Source organism: Hyla sarda, unplaced genomic scaffold (assembly GCF_029499605.1).
Source record: "Hyla sarda isolate aHylSar1 unplaced genomic scaffold, aHylSar1.hap1 scaffold_1453, whole genome shotgun sequence".
Taxonomy (NCBI): Eukaryota; Metazoa; Chordata; class Amphibia; order Anura; family Hylidae; genus Hyla; species Hyla sarda.
Genome location: NW_026608083.1, coordinates 17,862 through 42,432, shown reverse-complemented (window position 1 = coordinate 42,432; position 24,571 = coordinate 17,862). Strand labels below are relative to the sequence as shown.

General features: G+C 46.5%; 10 non-coding genes and 2 pseudogenes across 10 annotated transcripts; all 12 read left to right on the top strand.

The window, feature by feature from the left end:
• The first annotated feature begins 483 nt into the window (after positions 1-483).
• On the top strand, positions 484-674 carry LOC130308010 (U2 spliceosomal RNA). Its single transcript, XR_008857085.1, has one exon. It is a non-coding gene; the product is annotated as a U2 spliceosomal RNA (small nuclear RNA).
• A 2,087-nt stretch (positions 675-2,761) lies between these two features.
• Positions 2,762-2,952, top strand: LOC130308008 (U2 spliceosomal RNA). Its single transcript, XR_008857083.1, has one exon. It is a non-coding gene; the product is annotated as a U2 spliceosomal RNA (small nuclear RNA).
• A 2,096-nt stretch (positions 2,953-5,048) lies between these two features.
• On the top strand, positions 5,049-5,239 carry LOC130308007 (U2 spliceosomal RNA). Its single transcript, XR_008857082.1, has one exon. It is a non-coding gene; the product is annotated as a U2 spliceosomal RNA (small nuclear RNA).
• A 2,090-nt stretch (positions 5,240-7,329) lies between these two features.
• LOC130308006 (U2 spliceosomal RNA) lies at positions 7,330-7,520 on the top strand. Its single transcript, XR_008857081.1, has one exon. It is a non-coding gene; the product is annotated as a U2 spliceosomal RNA (small nuclear RNA).
• A 2,074-nt stretch (positions 7,521-9,594) lies between these two features.
• LOC130308005 (U2 spliceosomal RNA) lies at positions 9,595-9,785 on the top strand. Its single transcript, XR_008857080.1, has one exon. It is a non-coding gene; the product is annotated as a U2 spliceosomal RNA (small nuclear RNA).
• Positions 9,786-11,896: 2,111 nt separating this feature from the next.
• On the top strand, positions 11,897-12,087 carry LOC130308004 (U2 spliceosomal RNA). Its single transcript, XR_008857079.1, has one exon. It is a non-coding gene; the product is annotated as a U2 spliceosomal RNA (small nuclear RNA).
• Positions 12,088-14,182: 2,095 nt separating this feature from the next.
• Positions 14,183-14,342, top strand: LOC130308027 (U2 spliceosomal RNA; annotated as a pseudogene).
• A 694-nt stretch (positions 14,343-15,036) lies between these two features.
• On the top strand, positions 15,037-15,217 carry LOC130308026 (U2 spliceosomal RNA; annotated as a pseudogene).
• A 2,090-nt stretch (positions 15,218-17,307) lies between these two features.
• LOC130308003 (U2 spliceosomal RNA) lies at positions 17,308-17,498 on the top strand. Its single transcript, XR_008857078.1, has one exon. It is a non-coding gene; the product is annotated as a U2 spliceosomal RNA (small nuclear RNA).
• A 2,096-nt stretch (positions 17,499-19,594) lies between these two features.
• LOC130308002 (U2 spliceosomal RNA) lies at positions 19,595-19,785 on the top strand. The gene has a single exon (XR_008857077.1). It is a non-coding gene; the product is annotated as a U2 spliceosomal RNA (small nuclear RNA).
• A 2,089-nt stretch (positions 19,786-21,874) lies between these two features.
• Positions 21,875-22,065, top strand: LOC130308001 (U2 spliceosomal RNA). Its single transcript, XR_008857076.1, has one exon. It is a non-coding gene; the product is annotated as a U2 spliceosomal RNA (small nuclear RNA).
• Positions 22,066-24,153: 2,088 nt separating this feature from the next.
• Positions 24,154-24,344, top strand: LOC130308000 (U2 spliceosomal RNA). The gene has a single exon (XR_008857075.1). It is a non-coding gene; the product is annotated as a U2 spliceosomal RNA (small nuclear RNA).
• The last annotated feature ends 227 nt before the right edge of the window (positions 24,345-24,571 follow it).

Genomic DNA, 24,571 nt, shown 5'->3' with positions numbered 1-24,571 from the left:
CTCTGCCTGAGCAGAACCATCACCGCCATAGGTTGTCAAATATCCCGGATTTAACCCACACAGGTAAGTCCAATGGGGTGCAGGCATGTCCTCTATGCTTACAGCTTCCCGTGGGTGTTGGTTTGATACCGTTTTGTGGACAGCCAAGGAGGCATCTGCAGGCAACAAAGGTAGGTGTGTGCTTGTGTGTGTGTTTCCTATGCAGATCCTAAGCCCAGTGTCACATGCAAGTAGGAGGAGTAAGAAGGGTTCCTGGCAAATCCGGGTTATGGATTGCATTTAAAAAGGCCCCGTGGGAGTGCAATGGGCCCCTGTCTTGCTGCTTAGCAATAATGGTATGGGTTTAGGTTCTGCTGTGTGTACTGGTGGTTGACTGCCCCCCAGCCCAGAGTGTGCATGGAAAATTGTCTGGCAGCCTCCCTGACAGCAAGCAGTGATAGTGCCCATGAAGGGCACCTTGTTGGGCCCGCCCCTTTCACGGTTATCGCTTCTCGGCCTTTTGGCTAAGATCAAGTGTAGTATCTGTTCTTATCAGTTTAATATCTGATACGTCCCCTATCTGGGGACCATATATTAAATGGATTTTTGAGAACGGGGGCCGATTTCGAAGCTTGCTTCCGTCGCCCTATGCATTGACCCGATATGGCAGTATCTTCGGGTACAGTGCACCACCCCCTTACAGGGTTAAAAAGAAAGATTCCTACTTTCATTGCTACCTGCTTGCTGGCTAGCCAGCTAGCCAGCCCTGTGGGCCTTGCTGCTGCTGCAGCCAAAAAACAAAAGGTGGTGCTGCTGCTGCTTCTGCTGCTTCTGCTTCTGCTTGTGTCTGGCCGCTGTTGGAGCGTCCAGGCACAGGACTTCTGCTGCTGCTGACTAAATGGCCTCCTTAATTGGATCATTTGAGTAGCCAGCACACCTGTGCAGGTAGGGCATGACATGATAGGCAGCTGCCTTGATAGCGGGTGGGTGCTGAATGTTCCTAATTGACAAAATAAGATTAATGCTTATGAAGAAATATAAAATCTCATCCCTTCCCCAATATCGCGCCACACCCCTACCCCTTAATTCCCTGGTTGAACTTGATGGACATATGTCTTTTTTCGACCGTACTAACTATGTAACTATGTAACATAACATGGGGGGGGGGGGGGGGGGGGTCTCCTGGCTGTTCACACAGGTGTGTCATTGCTGTACATTGACCATGCATTGCTTCTGTGGTATTGCAAAGGCAAAGACAAATGCTTCCAGCCATCCATTGCACTAATGGATTGGTCATCAGCTGGCTGTCTATGTCCCGCATCAATATAGACCAAAGTACAGAGGGTTAGGCTATGCTATTGTGCACCTACCTGATGCATCAGAAGGTGCGAGGCCCTTGCTAAATTCTGTGCACAGACTTTGAGATCTATACTTTAGACTGTATCTAAACCTGCTCCAACATGGACTGACATTCTGGCCTACTTTCAGCCGATGCGACTTGTCTGTCGCTGAACAGTCGCTTTTTATGTATTCAGCACCTATGTATAATGTTGTAAAAATGCTCTAGAAGCTAAAGTCGCAGAAATGTCACACATATTTGGCCTGCAACTTTCTGTGCGACAAATTCAGACAGGAAAAATCAGTATAAATCCTTAGAAAATTATCCCCCAGTGTCTCCATCTGCTGGCGGTATTGAATAAGCATTGCTGCACTGATGGGGTATGCATTAGACGAAAAAAAAGAAGAAAAAGAAGAATAATACGCCCAGAAAAGAGGCGAAAAGGAGAAAAACGTAAAAAAACGTGAAAAAAAAGTAAGAGGAAGAGAAGGGAAAAAAAGGTGGAAATGGGTTTAAAAGTGATTTCGGCGGAGAAATATATATATATATATATATATATATATATATATACGCGCACACACACACATATATATAAACGTATTCTCCGTTGAGATATTGCAGCCGCTGCTGTGTCCAGGCCCAGGAGCCTTAGCACTGTGCTGTGATGTCACTCAATACCACTGACATCACTAGGTGTAAACAACATCTCTCCTTTGCTGTGTATGTGACTATGGAGCTGTTTGGTGATGTCGTCTATTATGGCCTTCATAGAAGCAACAGGAGATTGTTGCATCCATCTAGAACCCTCAGAACTACAGTGCTATGATGTCACTCACTTCCACAGGCCTTGCAGAGTGTAAACAACAACAACCCAGCTTTGTTGTGTATGTAACCATAGGGATTTGTGATGTCACCTAGAACCTTCACAGCAGCGACAGCTTTATGAGGAGCATCAGCACTGCTCTGCCTGAGCAGAACCATCACCGCCATAGGTTGTCAAATAACCCGGATTTAACCCACACAGGTAAGTCCAATGGGGTGCAGGCATGTCCTCTATGCTTACAGCTTCCCGTGGGTGTTGGTTTGATACCGTTTGGGGACAGCCAAGGAGGCATCTGCAGGCAACAAAGGTAGGTGTGTGCTTGTGTGTGTGTTTCCTATGCAGATCCTAAGCCCAGTGTCACATGCAAGTAGGAGGAGTAAGAAGGGTTCCTGGCAAATCCGGGTTATGGATTGCATTTAAAAAGGCCCCGTGGGAGTGCAATGGGCCCCTGTCTTGCTGCTTAGCAATAATGGTATGGGTTTAGGTTCTGCTGTGTGTACTGGTGGTTGACTGCCCCCCAGCCCAGAGTGTGCATGGAAAATTGTCTGGCAGCCTCCCTGACAGCAAGCAGTGATAGTGCCCATGAAGGGCACCTTGTTGGGCCCGCCCCTTTCACGGTTATCGCTTCTCGGCCTTTTGGCTAAGATCAAGTGTAGTATCTGTTCTTATCAGTTTAATATCTGATACGTCCCCTATCTGGGGACCATATATTAAATGGATTTTTGAGAACGGGGGCCGATTTCGAAGCTTGCTTCCGTCGCCCTATGCATTGACCCGATATGGCAGTATCTTCGGGTACAGTGCACCACCCCCTTACAGGGTTAAAAAGAAAGATTCCTACTTTCATTGCTACCTGCTTGCTGGCTAGCCAGCTAGCCAGCCCTGTGGGCCTTGCTGCTGCTGCAGCCAAAAAACAAAAGGTGGTGCTGCTGCTGCTTCTGCTGCTTCTGCTTCTGCTTGTGTCTGGCCGCTGTTGGAGCGTCCAGGCACAGGACTTCTGCTGCTGCTGACTAAATGGCCTCCTTAATTGGATCATTTGAGTAGCCAGCACACCTGTGCAGGTAGGGCATGACATGATAGGCAGCTGCCTTGATAGCGGGTGGGTGCTGAATGTTCCTAATTGACAAAATAAGATTAATGCTTATGAAGAAATATAAAATCTCATCCCTTCCCCAATATCGCGCCACACCCCTACCCCTTAATTCCCTGGTTGAACTTGATGGACATATGTCTTTTTTCGACCGTACTAACTATGTAACTATGTAACATAACATGGGGGGGGGGGGGGGGGGGGGTCTCCTGGCTGTTCACACAGGTGTGTCATTGCTGTACATTGACCATGCATTGCTTCTGTGGTATTGCAAAGGCAAAGACAAATGCTTCCAGCCATCCATTGCACTAATGGATTGGTCATCAGCTGGCTGTCTATGTCCCGCATCAATATAGACCAAAGTACAGAGGGTTAGGCTATGCTATTGTGCACCTACCTGATGCATCAGAAGGTGCGAGGCCCTTGCTAAATTCTGTGCACAGACTTTGAGATCTATACTTTAGACTGTATCTAAACCTGCTCCAACATGGACTGACATTCTGGCCTACTTTCAGCCGATGCGACTTGTCTGTCGCTGAACAGTCGCTTTTTATGTATTCAGCACCTATGTATAATGTTGTAAAAATGCTCTAGAAGCTAAAGTCGCAGAAATGTCACACATATTTGGCCTGCAACTTTCTGTGCGACAAATTCAGACAGGAAAAATCAGTATAAATCCTTAGAAAATTATCCCCCAGTGTCTCCATCTGCTGGCGGTATTGAATAAGCATTGCTGCACTGATGGGGTATGCATTAGACGAAAAAAAAGAAGAAAAAGAAGAATAATACGCCCAGAAAAGAGGCGAAAAGGAGAAAAACGTAAAAAAACGTGAAAAAAAAGTAAGAGGAAGAGAAGGGAAAAAAAGGTGGAAATGGGTTTAAAAGTGATTTCGGCGGAGAAATATATATATATATATATATATATATATATATATATATATATACGCGCACACACACACATATATATAAACGTATTCTCCGTTGAGATATTGCAGCCGCTGCTGTGTCCAGGCCCAGGAGCCTTAGCACTGTGCTGTGATGTCACTCAATACCACTGACATCACTAGGTGTAAACAACATCTCTCCTTTGCTGTGTATGTGACTATGGAGCTGTTTGGTGATGTCGTCTATTATGGCCTTCATAGAAGCAACAGGAGATTGTTGCATCCATCTAGAACCCTCAGAACTACAGTGCTATGATGTCACTCACTTCCACAGGCCTTGCAGAGTGTAAACAACAACAACCCAGCTTTGTTGTGTATGTAACCATAGGGATTTGTGATGTCACCTAGAACCTTCACAGCAGCGACAGCTTTATGAGGAGCATCAGCACTGCTCTGCCTGAGCAGAACCATCACCGCCATAGGTTGTCAAATAACCCGGATTTAACCCACACAGGTAAGTCCAATGGGGTGCAGGCATGTCCTCTATGCTTACAGCTTCCCGTGGGTGTTGGTTTGATACCGTTTGGGGACAGCCAAGGAGGCATCTGCAGGCAACAAAGGTAGGTGTGTGCTTGTGTGTGTGTTTCCTATGCAGATCCTAAGCCCAGTGTCACATGCAAGTAGGAGGAGTAAGAAGGGTTCCTGGCAAATCCGGGTTATGGATTGCATTTAAAAAGGCCCCGTGGGAGTGCAATGGGCCCCTGTCTTGCTGCTTAGCAATAATGGTATGGGTTTAGGTTCTGCTGTGTGTACTGGTGGTTGACTGCCCCCCAGCCCAGAGTGTGCATGGAAAATTGTCTGGCAGCCTCCCTGACAGCAAGCAGTGATAGTGCCCATGAAGGGCACCTTGTTGGGCCCGCCCCTTTCACGGTTATCGCTTCTCGGCCTTTTGGCTAAGATCAAGTGTAGTATCTGTTCTTATCAGTTTAATATCTGATACGTCCCCTATCTGGGGACCATATATTAAATGGATTTTTGAGAACGGGGGCCGATTTCGAAGCTTGCTTCCGTCGCCCTATGCATTGACCCGATATGGCAGTATCTTCGGGTACAGTGCACCACCCCCTTACAGGGTTAAAAAGAAAGATTCCTACTTTCATTGCTACCTGCTTGCTGGCTAGCCAGCTAGCCAGCCCTGTGGGCCTTGCTGCTGCTGCAGCCAAAAAACAAAAGGTGGTGCTGCTGCTGCTTCTGCTGCTTCTGCTTCTGCTTGTGTCTGGCCGCTGTTGGAGCGTCCAGGCACAGGACTTCTGCTGCTGCTGACTAAATGGCCTCCTTAATTGGATCATTTGAGTAGCCAGCACACCTGTGCAGGTAGGGCATGACATGATAGGCAGCTGCCTTGATAGCGGGTGGGTGCTGAATGTTCCTAATTGACAAAATAAGATTAATGCTTATGAAGAAATATAAAATCTCATCCCTTCCCCAATATCGCGCCACACCCCTACCCCTTAATTCCCTGGTTGAACTTGATGGACATATGTCTTTTTTCGACCGTACTAACTATGTAACTATGTAACATAACATGGGGGGGGGGGGGGGGGTCTCCTGGCTGTTCACACAGGTGTGTCATTGCTGTACATTGACCATGCATTGCTTCTGTGGTATTGCAAAGGCAAAGACAAATGCTTCCAGCCATCCATTGCACTAATGGATTGGTCATCAGCTGGCTGTCTATGTCCCGCATCAATATAGACCAAAGTACAGAGGGTTAGGCTATGCTATTGTGCACCTACCTGATGCATCAGAAGGTGCGAGGCCCTTGCTAAATTCTGTGCACAGACTTTGAGATCTATACTTTAGACTGTATCTAAACCTGCTCCAACATGGACTGACATTCTGGCCTACTTTCAGCCGATGCGACTTGTCTGTCGCTGAACAGTCGCTTTTTATGTATTCAGCACCTATGTATAATGTTGTAAAAATGCTCTAGAAGCTAAAGTCGCAGAAATGTCACACATATTTGGCCTGCAACTTTCTGTGCGACAAATTCAGACAGGAAAAATCAGTATAAATCCTTAGAAAATTATCCCCCAGTGTCTCCATCTGCTGGCGGTATTGAATAAGCATTGCTGCACTGATGGGGTATGCATTAGACGAAAAAAAAGAAGAAAAAGAAGAATAATACGCCCAGAAAAGAGGCGAAAAGGAGAAAAACGTAAAAAAACGTGAAAAAAAAGTAAGAGGAAGAGAAGGGAAAAAAAGGTGGAAATGGGTTTAAAAGTGATTTCAGCGGAGAAATATATATATATATATATATATATATATATATATATATATACGCGCACACACACACATATATATAAACGTATTCTCCGTTGAGATATTGCAGCCGCTGCTGTGTCCAGGCCCAGGAGCCTTAGCACTGTGCTGTGATGTCACTCAATACCACTGACATCACTAGGTGTAAACAACATCTCTCCTTTGCTGTGTATGTGACTATGGAGCTGTTTGGTGATGTCGTCTATTATGGCCTTCATAGAAGCAACAGGAGATTGTTGCATCCATCTAGAACCCTCAGAACTACAGTGCTATGATGTCACTCACTTCCACAGGCCTTGCAGAGTGTAAACAACAACAACCCAGCTTTGTTGTGTATGTAACCATAGGGATTTGTGATGTCACCTAGAACCTTCACAGCAGCGACAGCTTTATGAGGAGCATCAGCACTGCTCTGCCTGAGCAGAACCATCACCGCCATAGGTTGTCAAATAACCCGGATTTAACCCACACAGGTAAGTCCAATGGGGTGCAGGCATGTCCTCTATGCTTACAGCTTCCCGTGGGTGTTGGTTTGATACCGTTTGGGGACAGCCAAGGAGGCATCTGCAGGCAACAAAGGTAGGTGTGTGCCTGTGTGTGTGTTTCCTATGCAGATCCTAAGCCCAGTGTCACATGCAAGTAGGAGGAGTAAGAAGGGTTCCTGGCAAATCCGGGTTATGGATTGCATTTAAAAAGGCCCCGTGGGAGTGCAATGGGCCCCTGTCTTGCTGCTTAGCAATAATGGTATGGGTTTAGGTTCTGCTGTGTGTACTGGTGGTTGACTGCCCCCCAGCCCAGAGTGTGCATGGAAAATTGTCTGGCAGCCTCCCTGACAGCAAGCAGTGATAGTGCCCATGAAGGGCACCTTGTTGGGCCCGCCCCTTTCACGGTTATCGCTTCTCGGCCTTTTGGCTAAGATCAAGTGTAGTATCTGTTCTTATCAGTTTAATATCTGATACGTCCCCTATCTGGGGACCATATATTAAATGGATTTTTGAGAACGGGGGCCGATTTCGAAGCTTGCTTCCGTCGCCCTATGCATTGACCCGATATGGCAGTATCTTCGGGTACAGTGCACCACCCCCTTACAGGGTTAAAAAGAAAGATTCCTACTTTCATTGCTACCTGCTTGCTGGCTAGCCAGCTAGCCAGCCCTGTGGGCCTTGCTGCTGCTGCAGCCAAAAAACAAAAGGTGGTGCTGCTGCTGCTTCTGCTGCTTCTGCTTCTGCTTGTGTCTGGCCGCTGTTGGAGCGTCCAGGCACAGGACTTCTGCTGCTGCTGACTAAATGGCCTCCTTAATTGGATCATTTGAGTAGCCAGCACACCTGTGCAGGTAGGGCATGACATGATAGGCAGCTGCCTTGATAGCGGGTGGGTGCTGAATGTTCCTAATTGACAAAATAAGATTAATGCTTATGAAGAAATATAAAATCTCATCCCTTCCCCAATATCGCGCCACACCCCTACCCCTTAATTCCCTGGTTGAACTTGATGGACATATGTCTTTTTTCGACCGTACTAACTATGTAACTATGTAACATAACATGGGGGGGGGGGGGTCTCCTGGCTGTTCACACAGGTGTGTCATTGCTGTACATTGACCATGCATTGCTTCTGTGGTATTGCAAAGGCAAAGACAAATGCTTCCAGCCATCCATTGCACTAATGGATTGGTCATCAGCTGGCTGTCTATGTCCCGCATCAATATAGACCAAAGTACAGAGGGTTAGGCTATGCTATTGTGCACCTACCTGATGCATCAGAAGGTGCGAGGCCCTTGCTAAATTCTGTGCACAGACTTTGAGATCTATACTTTAGACTGTATCTAAACCTGCTCCAACATGGACTGACATTCTGGCCTACTTTCAGCCGATGCGACTTGTCTGTCGCTGAACAGTCGCTTTTTATGTATTCAGCACCTATGTATAATGTTGTAAAAATGCTCTAGAAGCTAAAGTCGCAGAAATGTCACACATATTTGGCCTGCAACTTTCTGTGCGACAAATTCAGACAGGAAAAATCAGTATAAATCCTTAGAAAATTATCCCCCAGTGTCTCCATCTGCTGGCGGTATTGAATAAGCATTGCTGCACTGATGGGGTATGCATTAGACGAAAAAAAAGAAGAAAAAGAAGAATAATACGCCCAGAAAAGAGGCGAAAAGGAGAAAAACGTAAAAAAACGTGAAAAAAAAGTAAGAGGAAGAGAAGGGAAAAAAAGGTGGAAATGGGTTTAAAAGTGATTTCGGCGGAGAAATATATATATATATATATATATATATATACGCGCACACACACACATATATATAAACGTATTCTCCGTTGAGATATTGCAGCCGCTGCTGTGTCCAGGCCCAGGAGCCTTAGCACTGTGCTGTGATGTCACTCAATACCACTGACATCACTAGGTGTAAACAACATCTCTCCTTTGCTGTGTATGTGACTATAGAGCTGTTTGGTGATGTCGTCTATTACGGCCTTCATAGAAGCAACAGGAGATTGTTGCATCCATCTAGAACCCTCAGAACTACAGTGCTATGATGTCACTCACTTCCACAGGCCTTGCAGAGTGTAAACAACAACAACCCAGCTTTGTTGTGTATGTAACCATAGGGATTTGTGATGTCACCTAGAACCTTCACAGCAGCGACAGCTTTATGAGGAGCATCAGCACTGCTCTGCCTGAGCAGAACCATACCGCCATAGTTGTCAAATAACCCGGATTTAACCCACACAGGTAAGTCCAATGGGGTGCAGGCATGTCCTCTATGCTTACAGCTTCCCGTGGGTGTTGGTTTGATACCGTTTGGGGACAGCCAAGGAGGCATCTGCAGGCAACAAAGGTAGGTGTGTGCTTGTGTGTGTGTTTCCTATGCAGATCCTAAGCCCAGTGTCACATGCAAGTAGGAGGAGTAAGAAGGGTTCCTGGCAAATCCGGGTTATGGATTGCATTTAAAAAGGCCCCGTGGGAGTGCAAAGGGCCCCTGTCTTGCTGCTTAGCAATAATGGTATGGGTTTAGGTTCTGCTGTGTGTGTACTGGTGGTTGACTGCCCCCCAGCCCAGAGTGTGCATGGAAAATTGTCTGGCAGCCTCCCTGACAGCAAGCAGTGATAGTGCCCATGAAGGGCACCTTGTTGGGCCCGCCCCTTTCACGGTTATCGCTTCTCGGCCTTTTGGCTAAGATCAAGTGTAGTATCTGTTCTTATCAGTTTAATATCTGATACGTCCCCTATCTGGGGACCATATATTAAATGGATTTTTGAGAACGGGGGCCGATTTCGAAGCTTGCTTCCGTCGCCCTATGCATTGACCCGATATGGCAGTATCTTCGGGTACAGTGCACCACCCCCTTACAGGGTTAAAAAGAAAGATTCCTACTTTCATTGCTACCTGCTTGCTGGCTAGCCAGCTAGCCAGCCCTGTGGGCCTTGCTGCTGCTGCAGCCAAAAAACAAAAGGTGGTGCTGCTGCTGCTTCTGCTGCTTCTGCTTCTGCTTGTGTCTGGCCGCTGTTGGAGCGTCCAGGCACAGGACTTCTGCTGCTGCTGACTAAATGGCCTCCTTAATTGGATCATTTGAGTAGCCAGCACACCTGTGCAGGTAGGGCATGACATGATAGGCAGCTGCCTTGATAGCGGGTGGGTGCTGAATGTTCCTAATTGACAAAATAAGATTAATGCTTATGAAGAAATATAAAATCTCATCCCTTCCCCAATATCGCGCCACACCCCTACCCCTTAATTCCCTGGTTGAACTTGATGGACATATGTCTTTTTTCGACCGTACTAACTATGTAACTATGTAACATAACATGGGGGGGGGGGGGGGGTCTCCTGGCTGTTCACACAGGTGTGTCATTGCTGTACATTGACCATGCATTGCTTCTGTGGTATTGCAAAGGCAAAGACAAATGCTTCCAGCCATCCATTGCACTAATGGATTGGTCATCAGCTGGCTGTCTATGTCCCGCATCAATATAGACCAAAGTACAGAGGGTTAGGCTATGCTATTGTGCACCTACCTGATGCATCAGAAGGTGCGAGGCCCTTGCTAAATTCTGTGCACAGACTTTGAGATCTATACTTTAGACTGTATCTAAACCTGCTCCAACATGGACTGACATTCTGGCCTACTTTCAGCCGATGCGACTTGTCTGTCGCTGAACAGTCGCTTTTTATGTATTCAGCACCTATGTATAATGTTGTAAAAATGCTCTAGAAGCTAAAGTCGCAGAAATGTCACACATATTTGGCCTGCAACTTTCTGTGCGACAAATTCAGACAGGAAAAATCAGTATAAATCCTTAGAAAATTATCCCCCAGTGTCTCCATCTGCTGGCGGTATTGAATAAGCATTGCTGCACTGATGGGGTATGCATTAGACGAAAAAAAAGAAGAAAAAGAAGAATAATACGCCCAGAAAAGAGGCGAAAAGGAGAAAAACGTAAAAAAACGTGAAAAAAAAGTAAGAGGAAGAGAAGGGAAAAAAAGGTGGAAATGGGTTTAAAAGTGATTTCGGCGGAGAAATATATATATATATATATATATATATATATATATATATATATATATATATATATATATATATACGCGCACACACACACATATATATAAACGTATTCTCCGTTGAGATATTGCAGCCGCTGCTGTGTCCAGGCCCAGGAGCCTTAGCACTGTGCTGTGATGTCACTCAATACCACTGACATCACTAGGTGTAAACAACATCTCTCCTTTGCTGTGTATGTGACTATGGAGCTGTTTGGTGATGTCGTCTATTATGGCCTTCATAGAAGCAACAGGAGATTGTTGCATCCATCTAGAACCCTCAGAACTACAGTGCTATGATGTCACTCACTTCCACAGGCCTTGCAGAGTGTAAACAACAACAACCCAGCTTTGTTGTGTATGTAACCATAGGGATTTGTGATGTCACCTAGAACCTTCACAGCAGCGACAGCTTTATGAGGAGCATCAGCACTGCTCTGCCTGAGCAGAACCATCACCGCCATAGGTTGTCAAATAACCCGGATTTAACCCACACAGGTAAGTCCAATGGGGTGCAGGCATGTCCTCTATGCTTACAGCTTCCCGTGGGTGTTGGTTTGATACCGTTTGGGGACAGCCAAGGAGGCATCTGCAGGCAACAAAGGTAGGTGTGTGCTTGTGTGTGTGTTTCCTATGCAGATCCTAAGCCCAGTGTCACATGCAAGTAGGAGGAGTAAGAAGGGTTCCTGGCAAATCCGGGTTATGGATTGCATTTAAAAAGGCCCCGTGGGAGTGCAATGGGCCCCTGTCTTGCTGCTTAGCAATAATGGTATGGGTTTAGGTTCTGCTGTGTGTACTGGTGGTTGACTGCCCCCCAGCCCAGAGTGTGCATGGAAAATTGTCTGGCAGCCTCCCTGACAGCAAGCAGTGATAGTGCCCATGAAGGGCACCTTGTTGGGCCCGCCCCTTTCACGGTTATCGCTTCTCGGCCTTTTGGCTAAGATCAAGTGTAGTATCTGTTCTTATCAGTTTAATATCTGATACGTCCCCTATCTGGGGACCATATATTAAATGGATTTTTGAGAACGGGGGCCGATTTCGAAGCTTGCTTCCGTCGCCCTATGCATTGACCCGATATGGCAGTATCTTCGGGTACAGTGCACCACCCCCTTACAGGGTTAAAAAGAAAGATTCCTACTTTCATTGCTACCTGCTTGCTGGCTAGCCAGCTAGCCAGCCCTGTGGGCCTTGCTGCTGCTGCAGCCAAAAAACAAAAGGTGGTGCTGCTGCTGCTTCTGCTGCTTCTGCTTCTGCTTGTGTCTGGCCGCTGTTGGAGCGTCCAGGCACAGGACTTCTGCTGCTGCTGACTAAATGGCCTCCTTAATTGGATCATTTGAGTAGCCAGCACACCTGTGCAGGTAGGGCATGACATGATAGGCAGCTGCCTTGATAGCGGGTGGGTGCTGAATGTTCCTAATTGACAAAATAAGATTAATGCTTATGAAGAAATATAAAATCTCATCCCTTCCCCAATATCGCGCCACACCCCTACCCCTTAATTCCCTGGTTGAACTTGATGGACATATGTCTTTTTTCGACCGTACTAACTATGTAACTATGTAACATAACATGGGGGGGGGGGGGGTCTCCTGGCTGTTCACACAGGTGTGTCATTGCTGTACATTGACCATGCATTGCTTCTGTGGTATTGCAAAGGCAAAGACAAATGCTTCCAGCCATCCATTGCACTAATGGATTGGTCATCAGCTGGCTGTCTATGTCCCGCATCAATATAGACCAAAGTACAGAGGGTTAGGCTATGCTATTGTGCACCTACCTGATGCATCAGAAGGTGCGAGGCCCTTGCTAAATTCTGTGCACAGACTTTGAGATCTATACTTTAGACTGTATCTAAACCTGCTCCAACATGGACTGACATTCTGGCCTACTTTCAGCCGATGCGACTTGTCTGTCGCTGAACAGTCGCTTTTTATGTATTCAGCACCTATGTATAATGTTGTAAAAATGCTCTAGAAGCTAAAGTCGCAGAAATGTCACACATATTTGGCCTGCAACTTTCTGTGCGACAAATTCAGACAGGAAAAATCAGTATAAATCCTTAGAAAATTATCCCCCAGTGTCTCCATCTGCTGGCGGTATTGAATAAGCATTGCTGCACTGATGGGGTATGCATTAGACGAAAAAAAAGAAGAAAAAGAAGAATAATACGCCCAGAAAAGAGGCGAAAAGGAGAAAAACGTAAAAAAACTTGAAAAAAAAGTAAGAGGAAGAGAAGGGAAAAAAAGGTGGAAATGGGTTTAAAAGTGATTTCGGCGGAGAAATATATATATATATATATATATATATATATATATATATATATATATATACGCGCAAACACACACATATATATAAACGTATTCTCCGTTGAGATATTGCAGCCGCTGCTGTGTCCAGGCCCAGGAGCCTTAGCACTGTGCTGTGATGTCACTCAATACCACTGACATCACTAGGTGTAAACAACATCTCTCCTTTGCTGTGTATGTGACTATGGAGCTGTTTGGTGATGTCGTCTATTATGGCCTTCATAGAAGCAACAGGAGATTGTTGCATCCATCTAGAACCCTCAGAACTACAGTGCTATGATGTCACTCACTTCCACAGGCCTTGCAGAGTGTAAACAACAACAACCCAGCTTTGTTGTGTATGTAACCATAGGGATTTGTGATGTCACCTAGAACCTTCACAGCAGCGACAGCTTTATGAGGAGCATCAGCACTGCTCTGCCTGAGCAGAACCATCACCGCCATAGGTTGTCAAATAACCCGGATTTAACCCACACAGGTAAGTCCAATGGGGTGCAGGCATGTCCTCTATGCTTACAGCTTCCCGTGGGTGTTGGTTTGATACCGTTTGGGGACAGCCAAGGAGGCATCTGCAGGCAACAAAGGTAGGTGTGTGCTTGTGTGTGTGTTTCCTATGCAGATCCTAAGCCCAGTGTCACATGCAAGTAGGAGGAGTAAGAAGGGTTCCTGGCAAATCCGGGTCATGGATTGCATTTAAAAAGGCCCCGTGGGAGTGCAATGGGCCCCTGTCTTGCTGCTTAGCAATAATGGTATGGGTTTAGGTTCTGCTGTGTGTACTGGTGGTTGACTGCCCCCCAGCCCAGAGTGTGCATGGAAAATTGTCTGGCAGCCTCCCTGACAGCAAGCAGTGATAGTGCCCATGAAGGGCACCTTGTTGGGCCCGCCCCTTTCACGGTTATCGCTTCTCGGCCTTTTGGCTAAGATCAAGTGTAGTATCTGTTCTTATCAGTTTTCATGCTGGTGGGGATGGGTGCTGCATGGAGGATGCAGGTGTACCAGGGCTTTCCGGGGCTGGTTCTGAGGAATCAGCTCGACGGCTGCCCCGATGTGACCTGTTCCCTTCGGGTCTCGCCATGAGGCTGAGAGGGTCTAGAGCCGAGGTACTTTTGTGCCTCGGGGAGTGGTGACCCCGAGGTGCCGAAACTCACTGGGAGAATAGACTCACTGAGTTGAAGCACGGGCACCATAATCTCTTCACCTTGTGGCACTCACCTCTTGATTCCCGGCCTTCTGGCTAGGATCAGAGAAATTTTTATAGATCCGGCCGGATGTCCGGGCAGTATATCTGCACACATTCACTTATTTATTTATTTTTTGTCTCACTGTGTCACTTTTTGCGTGTTGTGTGTTCACAGGATTTGTCAGGATGCGGTAGCCCTTCTGGGTGTCCCTCCTGGCGGTCTAGGGGAGGTGTGTGTGGCCATTAGGTTCCGCACCTCCCTGCAAACACCCCGGGTACTCCTGCTTTGGCAGGGTACCTACCGTAATCGGCTCTGCGGGCAGATACCTTGGCTAACGCCAAGGGGGATGCCGGGAGCATTTGTGGTCCCCTAGTAGCTTCGGCGAAAAGGGACATCGAACCTGGAACCTCGCAGGTACCTTTTGGTCCGGAGGCAAAGGGTAAGGTTTGTTGGGGGGCCTCTCTCCTATCGGAGAAGGGCTTGCGATAGACCGCATCCTTTGTGCACGTTTTTTTTAGTGTAACACGTTTGCACTTTTTCTTGCACTTTGGGTGAATCGAAAGCACGTTCCTCGGCTTTAGATAAAAAAAAAAAAAAATCTGTTCTTATCAGTTTAATATCTGATACGTCCCCTATCTGGGGACCATATATTAAATGGATTTTTGAGAACGGGGGCCGATTTCGAAGCTTGCTTCCGTCGCCCTATGCATTGACCCGATATGGCAGTATCTTCGGGTACAGTGCACCACCCCCTTACAGGGTTAAAAAGAAAGATTCCTACTTTCATTGCTACCTGCTTGCTGGCTAGCCAGCTAGCCAGCCCTGTGGGCCTTGCTGCTGCTGCAGCCAAAAAACAAAAGGTGGTGCTGCTGCTGCTTCTGCTGCTTCTGCTTCTGCTTGTGTCTGGCCGCTGTTGGAGCGTCCAGGCACAGGACTTCTGCTGCTGCTGACTAAATGGCCTCCTTAATTGGATCATTTGAGTAGCCAGCACACCTGTGCAGGTAGGGCATGACATGATAGGCAGCTGCCTTGATAGCGGGTGGGTGCTGAATGTTCCTAATTGACAAAATAAGATTAATGCTTATGAAGAAATATAAAATCTCATCCCTTCCCCAATATCGCGCCACACCCCTACCCCTTAATTCCCTGGTTGAACTTGATGGACATATGTCTTTTTTCGACCGTACTAACTATGTAACTATGTAACATAACATGGGGGGGGGGGGGGGGGGGTCTCCTGGCTGTTCACACAGGTGTGTCATTGCTGTACATTGACCATGCATTGCTTCTGTGGTATTGCAAAGGCAAAGACAAATGCTTCCAGCCATCCATTGCACTAATGGATTGGTCATCAGCTGGCTATCTATGTCCCGCATCAATATAGACCAAAGTACAGAGGGTTAGGCTATGCTATTGTGCACCTACCTGATGCATCAGAAGGTGCGAGGCCCTTGCTAAATTCTGTGCACAGACTTTGAGATCTATACTTTAGACTGTATCTAAACCTGCTCCAACATGGACTGACATTCTGGCCTACTTTCAGCCGATGCGACTTGTCTGTCGCTGAACAGTCGCTTTTTATGTATTCAGCACCTATGTATAATGTTGTAAAAATGCTCTAGAAGCTAAAGTCGCAGAAATGTCACACATATTTGGCCTGCAACTTTCTGTGCGACAAATTCAGACAGGAAAAATCAGTATAAATCCTTAGAAAATTATCCCCCAGTGTCTCCATCTGCTGGCGGTATTGAATAAGCATTGCTGCACTGATGGGGTATGCATTAGACGAAAAAAAAGAAGAAAAAGAAGAATAATACGCCCAGAAAAGAGGCGAAAAGGAGAAAAACGTAAAAAAACGTGAAAAAAAAGTAAGAGGAAGAGAAGGGAAAAAAAGGTGGAAATGGGTTTAAAAGTGATTTCGGCGGAGAAATATATATATATATATATATATATATATATATATATATACGCGCACACACACACATATATATAAACGTATTCTCCGTTGAGATATTGCAGCCGCTGCTGTGTCCAGGCCCAGGAGCCTTAGCACTGTGCTGTGATGTCACTCAATACCACTGACATCACTAGGTGTAAACAACATCTCTCCTTTGCTGTGTATGTGACTATGGAGCTGTTTGGTGATGTCGTCTATTATGGCCTTCATAGAAGCAACAGGAGATTGTTGCATCCATCTAGAACCCTCAGAACTACAGTGCTATGATGTCACTCACTTCCACAGGCCTTGCAGAGTGTAAACAACAACAACCCAGCTTTGTTGTGTATGTAACCATAGGGATTTGTGATGTCACCTAGAACCTTCACAGCAGCGACAGCTTTATGAGGAGCATCAGCACTGCTCTGCCTGAGCAGAACCATCACCGCCATAGGTTGTCAAATAACCCGGATTTAACCCACACAGGTAAGTCCAATGGGGTGCAGGCATGTCCTCTATGCTTACAGCTTCCCGTGGGTGTTGGTTTGATACCGTTTGGGGACAGCCAAGGAGGCATCTGCAGGCAACAAAGGTAGGTGTGTGCTTGTGTGTGTGTTTCCTATGCAGATCCTAAGCCCAGTGTCACATGCAAGTAGGAGGAGTAAGAAGGGTTCCTGGCAAATCCGGGTTATGGATTGCATTTAAAAAGGCCCCGTGGGAGTGCAATGGGCCCCTGTCTTGCTGCTTAGCAATAATGGTATGGGTTTAGGTTCTGCTGTGTGTACTGGTGGTTGACTGCCCCCCAGCCCAGAGTGTGCATGGAAAATTGTCTGGCAGCCTCCCTGACAGCAAGCAGTGATAGTGCCCATGAAGGGCACCTTGTTGGGCCCGCCCCTTTCACGGTTATCGCTTCTCGGCCTTTTGGCTAAGATCAAGTGTAGTATCTGTTCTTATCAGTTTAATATCTGATACGTCCCCTATCTGGGGACCATATATTAAATGGATTTTTGAGAACGGGGGCCGATTTCGAAGCTTGCTTCCGTCGCCCTATGCATTGACCCGATATGGCAGTATCTTCGGGTACAGTGCACCACCCCCTTACAGGGTTAAAAAGAAAGATTCCTACTTTCATTGCTACCTGCTTGCTGGCTAGCCAGCTAGCCAGCCCTGTGGGCCTTGCTGCTGCTGCAGCCAAAAAACAAAAGGTGGTGCTGCTGCTGCTTCTGCTGCTTCTGCTTCTGCTTGTGTCTGGCCGCTGTTGGAGCGTCCAGGCACAGGACTTCTGCTGCTGCTGACTAAATGGCCTCCTTAATTGGATCATTTGAGTAGCCAGCACACCTGTGCAGGTAGGGCATGACATAATAGGCAGCTGCCTTGATAGCGGGTGGGTGCTGAATGTTCCTAATTGACAAAATAAGATTAATGCTTATGAAGAAATATAAAATCTCATCCCTTCCCCAATATCGCGCCACACCCCTACCCCTTAATTCCCTGGTTGAACTTGATGGACATATGTCTTTTTTCGACCGTACTAACTATGTAACTATGTAACATAACATGGGGGGGGGGGGGGGGGTCTCCTGGCTGTTCACACAGGTGTGTCATTGCTGTACATTGACCATGCATTGCTTCTGTGGTATTGCAAAGGCAAAGACAAATGCTTCCAGCCATCCATTGCACTAATGGATTGGTCATCAGCTGGCTGTCTATGTCCCGCATCAATATAGACCAAAGTACAGAGGGTTAGGCTATGCTATTGTGCACCTACCTGATGCATCAGAAGGTGCGAGGCCCTTGCTAAATTCTGTGCACAGACTTTGAGATCTATACTTTAGACTGTATCTAAACCTGCTCCAACATGGACTGACATTCTGGCCTACTTTCAGCCGATGCGACTTGTCTGTCGCTGAACAGTCGCTTTTTATGTATTCAGCACCTATGTATAATGTTGTAAAAATGCTCTAGAAGCTAAAGTCGCAGAAATGTCACACATATTTGGCCTGCAACTTTCTGTGCGACAAATTCAGACAGGAAAAATCAGTATAAATCCTTAGAAAATTATCCCCCAGTGTCTCCATCTGCTGGCGGTATTGAATAAGCATTGCTGCACTGATGGGGTATGCATTAGACGAAAAAAAAGAAGAAAAAGAAGAATAATACGCCCAGAAAAGAGGCGAAAAGGAGAAAAACGTAAAAAAACGTGAAAAAAAAGTAAGAGGAAGAGAAGGGAAAAAAAGGTGGAAATGGGTTTAAAAGTGATTTCGGCGGAGAAATATATATATATATATATATATATATATATATATATATATATATATACGCGCACACACACACATATATATAAACGTATTCTCCGTTGAGATATTGCAGCCGCTGCTGTGTCCAGGCCCAGGAGCCTTAGCACTGTGCTGTGATGTCACTCAATACCACTGACATCACTAGGTGTAAACAACATCTCTCCTTTGCTGTGTATGTGACTATGGAGCTGTTTGGTGATGTCGTCTATTATGGCCTTCATAGAAGCAACAGGAGATTGTTGCATCCATCTAGAACCCTCAGAACTACAGTGCTATGATGTCACTCACTTCCACAGGCCTTGCAGAGTGTAAACAACAACAACCCAGCTTTGTTGTGTATGTAACCATAGGGATTTGTGATGTCACCTAGAACCTTCACAGCAGCGACAGCTTTATGAGGAGCATCAGCACTGCTCTGCCTGAGCAGAACCATCACCGCCATAGGTTGTCAAATAACCCGGATTTAACCCACACAGGTAAGTCCAATGGGGTGCAGGCATGTCCTCTATGCTTACAGCTTCCCGTGGGTGTTGGTTTGATACCGTTTGGGGACAGCCAAGGAGGCATCTGCAGGCAACAAAGGTAGGTGTGTGCTTGTGTGTGTGTTTCCTATGCAGATCCTAAGCCCAGTGTCACATGCAAGTAGGAGGAGTAAGAAGGGTTCCTGGCAAATCCGGGTTATGGATTGCATTTAAAAAGGCCCCGTGGGAGTGCAATGGGCCCCTGTCTTGCTGCTTAGCAATAATGGTATGGGTTTAGGTTCTGCTGTGTGTACTGGTGGTTGACTGCCCCCCAGCCCAGAGTGTGCATGGAAAATTGTCTGGCAGCCTCCCTGACAGCAAGCAGTGATAGTGCCCATGAAGGGCACCTTGTTGGGCCCGCCCCTTTCACGGTTATCGCTTCTCGGCCTTTTGGCTAAGATCAAGTGTAGTATCTGTTCTTATCAGTTTAATATCTGATACGTCCCCTATCTGGGGACCATATATTAAATGGATTTTTGAGAACGGGGGCCGATTTCGAAGCTTGCTTCCGTCGCCCTATGCATTGACCCGATATGGCAGTATCTTCGGGTACAGTGCACCACCCCCTTACAGGGTTAAAAAGAAAGATTCCTACTTTCATTGCTACCTGCTTGCTGGCTAGCCAGCTAGCCAGCCCTGTGGGCCTTGCTGCTGCTGCAGCCAAAAAACAAAAGGTGGTGCTGCTGCTGCTTCTGCTGCTTCTGCTTCTGCTTGTGTCTGGCCGCTGTTGGAGCGTCCAGGCACAGGACTTCTGCTGCTGCTGACTAAATGGCCTCCTTAATTGGATCATTTGAGTAGCCAGCACACCTGTGCAGGTAGGGCATGACATGATAGGCAGCTGCCTTGATAGCGGGTGGGTGCTGAATGTTCCTAATTGACAAAATAAGATTAATGCTTATGAAGAAATATAAAATCTCATCCCTTCCCCAATATCGCGCCACACCCCTACCCCTTAATTCCCTGGTTGAACTTGATGGACATATGTCTTTTTTCGACCGTACTAACTATGTAACTATGTAACATAACATGGGGGGGGGGGGGGTCTCCTGGCTGTTCACACAGGTGTGTCATTGCTGTACATTGACCATGCATTGCTTCTGTGGTATTGCAAAGGCAAAGACAAATGCTTCCAGCCATCCATTGCACTAATGGATTGGTCATCAGCTGGCTGTCTATGTCCCGCATCAATATAGACCAAAGTACAGAGGGTTAGGCTATGCTATTGTGCACCTACCTGATGCATCAGAAGGTGCGAGGCCCTTGCTAAATTCTGTGCACAGACTTTGAGATCTATACTTTAGACTGTATCTAAACCTGCTCCAACATAGACTGACATTCTGGCCTACTTTCAGCCGATGCGACTTGTCTGTCGCTGAACAGTCGCTTTTTATGTATTCAGCACCTATGTATAATGTTGTAAAAATGCTCTAGAAGCTAAAGTCGCAGAAATGTCACACATATTTGGCCTGCAACTTTCTGTGCGACAAATTCAGACAGGAAAAATCAGTATAAATCCTTAGAAAATTATCCCCCAGTGTCTCCATCTGCTGGCGGTATTGAATAAGCATTGCTGCACTGATGGGGTATGCATTAGACGAAAAAAAAGAAGAAAAAGAAGAATAATACGCCCAGAAAAGAGGCGAAAAGGAGAAAAACGTAAAAAAACGTGAAAAAAAAGTAAGAGGAAGAGAAGGGAAAAAAAGGTGGAAATGGGTTTAAAAGTGATTTCGGCGGAGAAATATATATATATATATATATATATATATATATATATATATATACGCGCACACACACACATAGATATAAACGTATTCTCCGTTGAGATATTGCAGCCGCTGCTGTGTCCAGGCCCAGGAGCCTTAGCACTGTGCTGTGATGTCACTCAATACCACTGACATCACTAGGTGTAAACAACATCTCTCCTTTGCTGTGTATGTGACTATGGAGCTGTTTGGTGATGTCGTCTATTATGGCCTTCATAGAAGCAACAGGAGATTGTTGCATCCATCTAGAACCCTCAGAACTACAGTGCTATGATGTCACTCACTTCCACAGGCCTTGCAGAGTGTAAACAACAACAACCCAGCTTTGTTGTGTATGTAACCATAGGGATTTGTGATGTCACCTAGAACCTTCACAGCAGCGACAGCTTTATGAGGAGCATCAGCACTGCTCTGCCTGAGCAGAACCATCACCGCCATAGGTTGTCAAATAACCCGGATTTAACCCACACAGGTAAGTCCAATGGGGTGCAGGCATGTCCTCTATGCTTACAGCTTCCCGTGGGTGTTGGTTTGATACCGTTTGGGGACAGCCAAGGAGGCATCTGCAGGCAACAAAGGTAGGTGTGTGCTTGTGTGTGTGTTTCCTATGCAGATCCTAAGCCCAGTGTCACATGCAAGTAGGAGGAGTAAGAAGGGTTCCTGGCAAATCCGGGTTATGGATTGCATTTAAAAAGGCCCCGTGGGAGTGCAATGGGCCCCTGTCTTGCTGCTTAGCAATAATGGTATGGGTTTAGGTTCTGCTGTGTGTACTGGTGGTTGACTGCCCCCCAGCCCAGAGTGTGCATGGAAAATTGTCTGGCAGCCTCCCTGACAGCAAGCAGTGATAGTGCCCATGAAGGGCACCTTGTTGGGCCCGCCCCTTTCACGGTTATCGCTTCTCGGCCTTTTGGCTAAGATCAAGTGTAGTATCTGTTCTTATCAGTTTAATATCTGATACGTCCCCTATCTGGGGACCATATATTAAATGGATTTTTGAGAACGGGGGCCGATTTCGAAGCTTGCTTCCGTCGCCCTATGCATTGACCCGATATGGCAGTATCTTCGGGTACAGTGCACCACCCCCTTACAGGGTTAAAAAGAAAGATTCCTACTTTCATTGCTACCTGCTTGCTGGCTAGCCAGCTAGCCAGCCCTGTGGGCCTTGCTGCTGCTGCAGCCAAAAAACAAAAGGTGGTGCTGCTGCTGCTTCTGCTGCTTCTGCTTCTGCTTGTGTCTGGCCGCTGTTGGAGCGTCCAGGCACAGGACTTCTGCTGCTGCTGACTAAATGGCCTCCTTAATTGGATCATTTGAGTAGCCAGCACACCTGTGCAGGTAGGGCATGACATGATAGGCAGCTGCCTTGATAGCGGGTGGGTGCTGAATGTTCCTAATTGACAAAATAAGATTAATGCTTATGAAGAAATATAAAATCTCATCCCTTCCCCAATATCGCGCCACACCCCTACCCCTTAATTCCCTGGTTGAACTTGATGGACATATGTCTTTTTTCGACCGTACTAACTATGTAACTATGTAACATAACATGGGGGGGGGGGGGTCTCCTGGCTGTTCACACAGGTGTGTCATTGCTGTACATTGACCATGCATTGCTTCTGTGGTATTGCAAAGGCAAAGACAAATGCTTCCAGCCATCCATTGCACTAATGGATTGGTCATCAGCTGGCTGTCTATGTCCCGCATCAATATAGACCAAAGTACAGAGGGTTAGGCTATGCTATTGTGCACCTACCTGATGCATCAGAAGGTGCGAGGCCCTTGCTAAATTCTGTGCACAGACTTTGAGATCTATACTTTAGACTGTATCTAAACCTGCTCCAACATGGACTGACATTCTGGCCTACTTTCAGCCGATGCGACTTGTCTGTCGCTGAACAGTCGCTTTTTATGTATTCAGCACCTATGTATAATGTTGTAAAAATGCTCTAGAAGCTAAAGTCGCAGAAATGTCACACATATTTGGCCTGCAACTTTCTGTGCGACAAATTCAGACAGGAAAAATCAGTATAAATCCTTAGAAAATTATCCCCCAGTGTCTCCATCTGCTGGCGGTATTGAATAAGCATTGCTGCACTGATGGGGTATGCATTAGACGAAAAAAAAGAAGAAAAAGAAGAATAATACGCCCAGAAAAGAGGCGAAAAGGAGAAAAACGTAAAAAAACGTGAAAAAAAAGTAAGAGGAAGAGAAGGGAAAAAAAGGTGGAAATGGGTTTAAAAGTGATTTCGGCGGAGAAATATATATATATATATATATATATATATATATATATATATATACGCGCACACACACACATATATATAAACGTATTCTCCGTTGAGATATTGCAGCCGCTGCTGTGTCCAGGCCCAGGAGCCTTAGCACTGTGCTGTGATGTCACTCAATACCACTGACATCACTAGGTGTAAACAACATCTCTCCTTTGCTGTGTATGTGACTATGGAGCTGTTTGGTGATGTCGTCTATTATGGCCTTCATAGAAGCAACAGGAGATTGTTGCATCCATCTAGAACCCTCAGAACTACAGTGCTATGATGTCACTCACTTCCACAGGCCTTGCAGAGTGTAAACAACAACAACCCAGCTTTGTTGTGTATGTAACCATAGGGATTTGTGATGTCACCTAGAACCTTCACAGCAGCGACAGCTTTATGAGGAGCATCAGCACTGCTCTGCCTGAGCAGAACCATCACCGCCATAGGTTGTCAAATAACCCGGATTTAACCCACACAGGTAAGTCCAATGGGGTGCAGGCATGTCCTCTATGCTTACAGCTTCCCGTGGGTGTTGGTTTGATACCGTTTGGGGACAGCCAAGGAGGCATCTGCAGGCAACAAAGGTAGGTGTGTGCTTGTGTGTGTGTTTCCTATGCAGATCCTAAGCCCAGTGTCACATGCAAGTAGGAGGAGTAAGAAGGGTTCCTGGCAAATCCGGGTTATGGATTGCATTTAAAAAGGCCCCGTGGGAGTGCAATGGGCCCCTGTCTTGCTGCTTAGCAATAATGGTGTGGGTTTAGGTTCTGCTGTGTGTACTGGTGGTTGACTGCCCCCCAGCCCAGAGTGTGCATGGAAAATTGTCTGGCAGCCTCCCTGACAGCAAGCAGTGATAGTGCCCATGAAGGGCACCTTGTTGGGCCCGCCCCTTTCACGGTTATCGCTTCTCGGCCTTTTGGCTAAGATCAAGTGTAGTATCTGTTCTTATCAGTTTAATATCTGATACGTCCCCTATCTGGGGACCATATATTAAATGGATTTTTGAGAACGGGGGCCGATTTCGAAGCTTGCTTCCGTCGCCCTATGCATTGACCCGATATGGCAGTATCTTCGGGTACAGTGCACCACCCCCTTACAGGGTTAAAAAGAAAGATTCCTACTTTCATTGCTACCTGCTTGCTGGCTAGCCAGCTAGCCAGCCCTGTGGGCCTTGCTGCTGCTGCAGCCAAAAAACAAAAGGTGGTGCTGCTGCTGCTTCTGCTGCTTCTGCTTCTGCTTGTGTCTGGCCGCTGTTGGAGCGTCCAGGCACAGGACTTCTGCTGCTGCTGACTAAATGGCCTCCTTAATTGGATCATTT